This window comes from Miniopterus schreibersii (assembly GCF_964146895.1).
Source record: "Miniopterus schreibersii genome assembly, chromosome: 11".
Lineage (NCBI taxonomy): Eukaryota > Metazoa > Chordata > Mammalia > Chiroptera > Miniopteridae > Miniopterus > Miniopterus schreibersii.
The window spans coordinates 44,912,227-44,921,368 of record NC_138111.1 but is presented as its reverse complement, the minus strand read 5'-3'; positions in this window follow the sequence as shown (position 1 = coordinate 44,921,368).

Below are 9,142 nucleotides of genomic sequence, written 5' to 3'. Positions count from 1 at the left end.
AAATTGGCTTTTAAAAAGAACTCCTTCAAGAACGAAAGCAACATCCCCAAAAAAACCAAAAAGCCAGGGCGGGCTGACCTGGGGAGCAGGGGAGAGCCGGGACTTCATCCCTCCGGACTGCGAGCTCCTAGGGGTTTCAGATGCTGGTCTCACCGTCAGAATCCGGACGCCTTCAATCCTGCCATCTGGGTCCCCCCTTTTCTATAAAAAGCTTTTAGAAGACAGAACAACTGGACATAATTCTGCAGCAGGTAGAAAGTAAAAGGACAGGCCACTTTGGTTTTTATTCTAGAAAGTGGGTGTGTCTAATACAAATATATTTTTAAACGGTGTATTGTGATACTTCCCCAGAGTTCCTCGACATAATGAAACTTCAGTTGCCTCGTCATTAAAAGAACTTCCCATCATGAGTTACAATTTGTGAGAATGCTGTGGGTCACCGCGGTCCTGCTATTCAGGTTGGGGTAGCATTTTTCAGGCGAGAGCTAAGAGCACCCTTCTGGTAACTGATCAGATGAGCCCCAGCTGAACCCATGTGACTCACTCAGAGGGTGGTGGCATAATTTACTTAAGCATTCACCGCTAGTAGACTTTTAGGTGCTCACCTCTCTTTCTCGTTCTCTCCTTCTTACTTCCTTCTTTGTAAACTTTGTCATTTTTATTTTATTTATTTATTTTTTAATTCTCACCTGAGGATATTTTTCCCATTGCTTTTCAGAGAGAGTGGAAGGGGGAGAGGGAGAGAGACAGAGACAGAGATAGATGTGTGAGAGAGACGCATTGATTGGTTGCCTCCCGCTTCAGCCCCCACTGGGGCCAGGGATTGAGCCTGCAACCAAGGTACGTGCCCCTGGCTGGAATCGAACCCAGGACCCTTCAGTCCATGGGCTAATGCTCTAACCACTGAGAAAAACCACCTAGGGCTAAACTTTGTAGTTTTTAAGTTGATACATTGAATTCTTCATTGTTTGCTTTCCCTACTTATTCATTTCAACTGCAACTCAAAATACTGTAAAATGAATGAATATTCAGATGTCCATTGGCCTGATTATGGCATTTCCTTCCCAAGTAAGAATTTTCACATTCTCAGAATAGCACATATTTATTTTTATTTTTAACTTGGGAAACTACTGAGAATGATATTGCCTTAAAAATTTGGTGGGGAGTCCTGGCCAGGTGGCTGAGTTGACTGGAGCATGGTCCTGGACACCAAAAGGTTGTGGGGTGAATCCTTGGTCGAGGCACATACGAGAGGCAACTGATCCCTCTGTCTAAAAAAAAAAAAAAAAAAAAAAAAATCAAACATATCCTCGGTGAGGATAAAAAAAAGAATCTGGTGGAGAATGTGAAATTCTCTTTAGCTTCAATAGAATCACAATAGACTTGGAGATTCAGCTCAAAATGCTCCCTCTTGCAAATCTCTTTTTGAGGCCACACAGTGGGATAGAGCAGTGTTTCCCCAAATTTAGTTCCTCTGATATTTTCTATTTAACGTTTCATTTTTCTAAAAATGACCATCAAGACCCCAGAACATACATTTCATGACTTGCTAATGTTGTCATGCCTATCAAGTAAAAAAAAAAACTGGCTCTAGCGCCACCTACCACTAACTAGCTGAGTAATCTTGAGCAAATAATTTACTGATAAATCAGGAATAAGTAATCTCCTTTTATATGGCCTCTATGACCTATATACAATTTTTAAAACTGTGGGGGGAGCCCTGGCCAGGTAGCTCAGTTGGCTAGAACATCATTCCCAATAGGCCCTCCAAGGTTGCGGGTTTGATCTCTGGTTAGGGCACATACAAGAATCAACCAATGAATACATAAATAAGTGGAACAACAGATAGATGTTTCTCTCTCTCAAAAAAAAAAAAAAAAATTTAAAAAAAGGAAAATTATGTGTATGGGGGGAATGTTTAGATTTTTGTTTGTTTTATCCATATAAGAAGAAAGAAGAAAGACAGGAGGCAAATGGAACTAGCCTTTCTATGAAGTCATTGATGGGAATGGAAAGTTTTGCTCATCTTGGGGCTCAGGGATTTACATATTAGTAATCAGGATTTGTGATCTTGCTCATCTCACCCACCTGTTTCTATCCTTCAGCCATTCATTTTCCCATAAAGTTATCAAGCTTCTTAATGAAGTTTTTGATATATGTACTCTGGAGATAGAAAAACAGGATATGTTTAGAAAAAGTATTTTATCACATAAAAAATATATAAAAGTCCAAACAGCTCAGGGGGGAGCAGTAGTCCTGAAGCCTTGTGTGGGTATTATGATTTGGGTGAGTGGGTGGAGAAGTTCTGAGATAGGAGAAGAGCAGACACCTTGGTCATCTCCAGTATCACCATTTCCCAGTCATGCCCCTCTTACTTTATTCATTTTTAGGGGTAAAATCTCATCACTGCCGATGTACTGTTTCTGAGGGTTACCTGCATCACAGTTGACTTGAGCTGGGTGTTTAAATACAGATTTCAGGGCTTTAACACAGGCCTGTTGAATCCAGTCCTCTGAGGAGTGGTCCTTGGAGTGTACGTTTCAGCATCAACTTGAGGTAAGTCATGTGCACACTAAAGTTTTAAATATTGATTGTATAATGTTTAAGGGGGAAAAATTGAACCAAGAGTTCTTCGTAAGTACAGTTATAACTCCCTTTCCTCCATCTAATTTGGTTGATTGGTATCAATACCACACTTCTCTTCCTCTGCCGACCTTCTGTGGCCTCCACCTTTGCCATTTATTCATACCCCCATAGATTGGTGCAAAACAGACTTCATGGAGCAAAACACTTTGCCCTGGTTATACAATACAACTGTTTAAAATATAGGAGTAATTAACATGTGTGGATGGCCAGGGGGTAGCAGCTGTCATCACTTGACATCCATGCTCAGGTGCTTCACTCACACTGTATTTGTCTCCTTCCTTCCTATCCTGAGCCGGTAAAGAGCTGGCCAGGGAAAGAGCTCTTGCCTTCAAAAGGCACCTCCCACGCTGTGCATACTGTACTTTAAAACAAATAGGAGGCCTCCAACAATGTCCTCTGTCCTCAAGGAATTCACAAACCCAGATACAAATAATTATTACTCGGATAAATGCTATGGGAACTTGGGAAAAACACTCTAGTAAATAATTTAATTCTAAGGAATCTCAATAAGTGAATTGAAGGCCACTAAAAGTAGAGATACCCTTTCAGAGAATACTAGGAAATGTTTTATTGATGTAATATCCTAGAACTAAATAACCTAACCGAATGTTATAGAAATGAAACAGTCCCCTTGTGAGTCACTTCATTTGATTTAAGGACATGAGTAAGTTCAATGTCTCTTGTGGAATTGCCTCCAGAAGTGGTTTTAAACCAAGAACAGTATGAGTTCTAAATCTAAAAGTGTTGAAAACCTCTGCTTTGAAGGGAACAACTGGGTTTTGTTTTCTGGTAACAGTAAGTGGTTATTCAAAGTTCAGTTATAATCACATCCAGGTTAACAGGCTTGTGTACCTAATTAATCAGTTCTTTGTGATTACAGACTCATCATAAAAGAATGAGTAGTTTTTTCTTTTCCCCATCTTTTCCTGAAAGGATAATAAGAAATATCCTTTCTGGCCCGGCCGGGCGTGGCTCAGCGGTTGAGCTTCGACCTAGGATCCAGGCGATCGGGGTTCGATTCCCGCAGGGCACATGCCCGGGTTGCGGGCTGCAGCCGATCAATGACTCTCTCATAATTGATGTTTCTCTCTCTCTCTCCCTCTCCTTTCCTCTCTCTGAAATCAATAAACATATATTAAAAAAGAAATATATTTTCTGTTTCAAGAGGAAGAGATTCCAAACATAAACTAATAAACACAAGATAATAAACAAGTCCTATTTAGAAAAAGAAAAAAAATGGTGACCCAATATGGTAGAATGCCTAGATGTGAGGCTCCTTTAGTTACGGTGGCCAGGGAAGGCTTCTCTAAGAGATGTTATTTGAGACAAGAATTATGAGGACAACCATGCAAAGATCTGCAGGAAGAGCATTCCTGGCAGAGGAGTCAACAGGTGCAAAGACCATAAGGAGGGAACAAAGTTGGAAAGAAGGCCATGGTGTCTGGAGTGTAGGGTGAAGGGAGCAGTGGTGGATCAGATCAGATCATGAAGGGCCCTGAAGACCAAGAGAAGAGGTTGGATTCTAATTGCAATGGAAAGCCACTGGATAAGTTAAAGCAGGGGAGTTGCCTAGTGGATGTTCTAAAAATGTCATTCTAACTGTAGCCTAAAGAATGGAGTGTAGAGGGGCCAGCAGGGAAGCTGGGAGACCTTTAGGAGCTGTTGCTCTAAACCACATTTTGGAAGTAGAACTAGCAGAACTTGTTGATGGATATTAGAAGTAGGGGAGCCCGGCCGGGCATGGCTCAGCAGTTGAGCATCCACTTAGGATCCAGGCAATCAGGGTTCGATTCCTGGTCAGGGCACATGCCCGGGTTGCGGGCTCGATCCCCAGTCGGGGGTGTGCAGGAGGCAGCCGATCAATGACTCTCTCATCATTAATGTTTCTATCTCTCTCTCTCCCTCTCCTTTCCTCTCTCTGAAATCAATAAAGATATATAAAAAAAATATTTTTTTAAAAGTAAGGGAGAAGAGGAAATCAAGCATGGTATGCAGGGTGGAGCAAGAGAAGGTTTACAGGTGTGAGTATGTGAAACACAGTTTATCTTGTATTAGTACTTATTAATTATTGTGTTATTTTCCATATGAACAGCTGTAAACCTACTTTTGCCCCACCCTGTATATGTTTTAATATGCTGTTCCATATTAAAACCAAGAACAATATACAGGGTGTCCCAAAAAAATGTATATACACTTTAACACCTGATAGCTCAATTTTTTAAATGAAATGTATTTTAATAAACAGTGCCTTTATAATTATTCAAAGTGTGTGTGTGGGGATAGATAGATGATAGATGATAGATAGATAGATAGATAGATAGATGATAGATAGATAGATAGATAGATAGATAGATAGATAGATAGATAGATAGATAGATGATAGATAGATAGATATGCAGCTACTGTGAGTGGAAAAATTTGAAAAGAGAAGCATCTAGAGAAGATTTTTAGGAGTTTCCTGATCGATATGCTGGGCGTTTGCAGAGGCTCCTTAAGAAGGCTTAAGTATTATTCTTCAATGTTTTCTTAGAATGTTATTATATATTTGGACTGAACCATGTGAAGCCTCAGTTTTATTCGGGCTACACTGTGAAATGTAATTGCCCCCTGTTCAACAAAAGCTTTTCTTGATTTTGCTGCCCTCTTAAATTATTGCCGTCTATAATTACTCCATTTCAATCGCACACCTCAACAAACTATAGCATCACTTTTTTCACCGATCAAATTAACAAAACAATGCAATAATTTCAATAGAGATAAAAATAGCAGTAATAGTAAACATATAGCATTCTTTATATATCAGAACTTTGTATTGGTGATTTACACATACTAGCTCATTTAAATTTTACAACAATACTGTGAGAAAGATACTATTATTGCCTCTGTTTTAGAGATGAGGATATTGAGGCACAGAGCTTAAGTAACTGGTCTAAGCTTACACAGCTAGGAAATGACACAGCTGAGATTCAAACCCAGGTCCTGCAGCTCCAGTATCTCTATGCTTCTAACCACAATGTGTGTGGTAAAATTAGCATCCTTAGTCACACTCGGTGGCACTGTGAATTTGTTCAACTTCAAAAATTTAAATATAAAGTTACCATATGACTCAGTAATTTCACTCCTGTATAGTCTCCCAAGAGAATTGAAAACATATGTATGAAAACTTGTACACAAATGTTCAGAGCACCATTATTCATAATAACAAAACAGTGGGAACAATCCAAACATTCATCAGTTTTGAATGGGTAAACAAAATGTGGTCTACCCTGGAATACACTGGAATATTATTTAGCCACAAAAAGGAATGAAGTACTAAAAAATGCTCCAACTTGGATGAACCCTGAAAACCATATGCTAAGTGCAAGAAGCCATACACAGAAGGTCATATAGTGTACGATTCAATTTATATGAACTGTCTAGAATAAGAAAATCAAGACAAAAAGCAGATTAGGAGCTGTCCAGGGCTAGAGGAAGGGGAAGAATGGGGAGTGAGTGCTAATGATACGGGGTTTCTTTTTGGGGTGATGAAAATGTTATGGAATTAGATAGCGGTGATGGTTGTACAACCTTTTAAATAAACTAAAAGTTTCTAAAATTTACACTTAAAATGGTGAATTTTATGGTATGTGAATTATATTTCAATTTTAAAATGTCCAGGTAGGGAGAGAACAAGATCTCAAGATCATCACTGTTGCCGCTCAGTGTCACTGCTAAAGAGTGGGCAAAGTTGACAAAGTCTGTACAAAGCTCAGAAATGCTCTGCTGGTTAAGATCGTGTCCAAGCTACAGGTGTGCCCTATGATCGAACAGTAAGGTTAAAATTCAGAGCATGAGAAACACCATTCCAGAAAAGCATAATATTGAAGATCTTCTAGCTCAGCCCCACACACTGTGCAACTACTTGCCCTTCATCCTAGGCTGAGGCTTTTGGCTAACCCTGGCTCCCATATTAATGGAGAAATTCACACTCCTTGCAAAAGCATCTCTGTTAAAGAAATACCTCCAAGCATATCTTAAACTTTCAAAAACTTTAGTGTTGTTTTTTTTAAAAAAAATATCTTATGGATATACAGGAAAATATTGAGTAATTTTCCTTTCCTGGGGCAGGAGACTTTCAACGAGTTGAGGATTTTACATCAATTCTCACTAAAATGTTTATACTATTTAACCCAGTATTTCCAATCAAAATGTTAAAAAGCTATATATATGAAGATGGTCATCATGATATTATTGACAATACCAAAAAATCAGAGATATCAACAATGTAAATTGCATACATACATCCTGGAAATCTGATTGATATCTGTTAAAAATGGCACTGTTGAAGAACGGACAAAGCATATGGGTGCTATTTAACATGAAAATCCTTATGCTATAATGCAAAATGATTTTTAAAAAGCACCTATTTGTACGCATGTGTAAAAATACACACACACATATATGCACAAATTCATACAATTAGAAATAATGCCCATAGTTAAAATTATATTTTTTGATTTGAAATAAATTCTTCTAATTCTCTTACTCCATATTCTATAAAATGTGTTTTATATTTCTAATTACCAGGGTATATATTCTTATGGTCACTTTTTTTTCACTTATATTTGAAAATTGTGAACATATCCTACATACAAGAGTATTTATAATGTATGTATACAGTTAAAAGTGTACCCACTGGGTTTCAGTCAGGAATCGGAATTATACTCAGTTAGTTTGACTAAAGAGATAGTAATGTGGATACTATTTAAAGGGGTGTGGTGGGGTTACGAGAATCATCCGTTGAGGCACCCCAACCATCAGGTTGAGGTTAAGAACCACCAATGTGAGAGTCTTCGTGCAACAGTTGGAAGCCCATACTATTTCTAGGCTAAAGAGCAAGGGAGGGAAGCATTTCCAGAGCTCTATGAGCTGGAGTCATGGAGGAGAAACCCCTAGTCAAGAGCCACAGTTGTAGAGACACAGCTACCGCCAAATCCTTAGCCCCAAGCAGAGAAAGAATGGATAAAATATACCCTAACTCTCTTTCCTCCTGCCTCCAGTCTCCTGTGGATGCCTCCATTGTTCAAACCCAAATGGAAACCAGCTGAGGAGAGCCCAGGTGATGTTTTCCAAAGAGGTCCGCTTCTGGGATAAAAATAGGGCAGGGAAGGGAGAAAAATAAATATGAGGGTAGGCAAACAGAAAACCCAGAGAGTCTACCTGTTTTTCCCACCCTGGATTTATTCTTGCCCTTTGTTCAAATGAAGAGAAGCTCACCCCCTGCACACAAGAATCACAGAATCCTACCAATCACTAAATTGCTTTGAGGAGATGTCAATTTGGGCACTCTGACCTCGGAATGAAATTATAACACTTGTCTCCACCAGTACTCTTCATACAAAGCAACAGGGAAAGAGGGGCAGGGAAGCTATAACCAGGCAACACTTTATGTGCAGAGCTACAATAGTCCCTGCCTCTACAGCTTATTGCTAGGCTAAAAATGAGAATCGAGGCTTCCTACTTTATTCATGTGTGTTTCCCTTGTCTTATGCACTACCTTGGTAGATCAGGAACTTTTTAACCTGGTGTGTGATGCAACACTGTAATTTTTGCATGGTCTGAAATGTAAGTGGTCCTGACTTTATCGGGTTGCTGCAGTTATCTAATGATCATTATTATTGTAGATGGGAGTAGTAAGATGTCCCCAGGGAATCTCTGGGTGTCATGCACAGTTCCCCTTGCCTTCATTGTATAGCTGCAACCCAGCTTCCTCTCAGTAATTGGGATTAGTCATCCCAATTCTATCACTATGAGGAACCAAATTAATCAGGGGGCAATTTCAGCTTCCAATTCAATAGAACCATGGCTTGGCCCCTGAATGGCAGCATCTCTTTCCTTTGAACTTGGACTTCCAAAAAAATGATAAACCCAAGGTTGCAGAAGAGGTGTGCTGGATATTTTCTACTTGTCCTGCCAGTCTTTGTCCCTAAGAGGCTCACCTCTATAGACTGCATCCACTTTTCTCCTTTTTCTTCTGGCTTCCTGTCCACCCTTAACATTAAACCTATTCTGCAAGTAGAAAAGCCCTTAAAAATGTTTATAACTGAGGATTATGTGTTTAAGTGACAACCTCTCACGAGATACACTCTCTTCCTGCAAACAGCTCCAACAGTAGCTGGTGCCATTTCTGGAGAATAACAGTGACACGGCTCATTCAAGTCTACTGAGGCTTAGCTGGCGCCGGAACATGGATTCTCATGTACCTACGTTATTGACAAAGCTCAGTGAAGGCGTTCTGCTTCCTCTGCCTCCTCTCAAAATCTGACAGCTCGGTCGCTGCGGTATTGAATTTGCCTCTTTCACCCGCTTCTTCCAGGTGCCTGGTGCAGAAGAACGCGGTAGGCCTAAGTCAGGCGCGGGCCCTTTAAGGAAGCCACGGGCTGCGCTGATTGGCTGAGGGTCGGAATCCACAGGCCTGCCTAACGGATCTGCGAGGCGGGGCCCGGTTCCTGGCGCG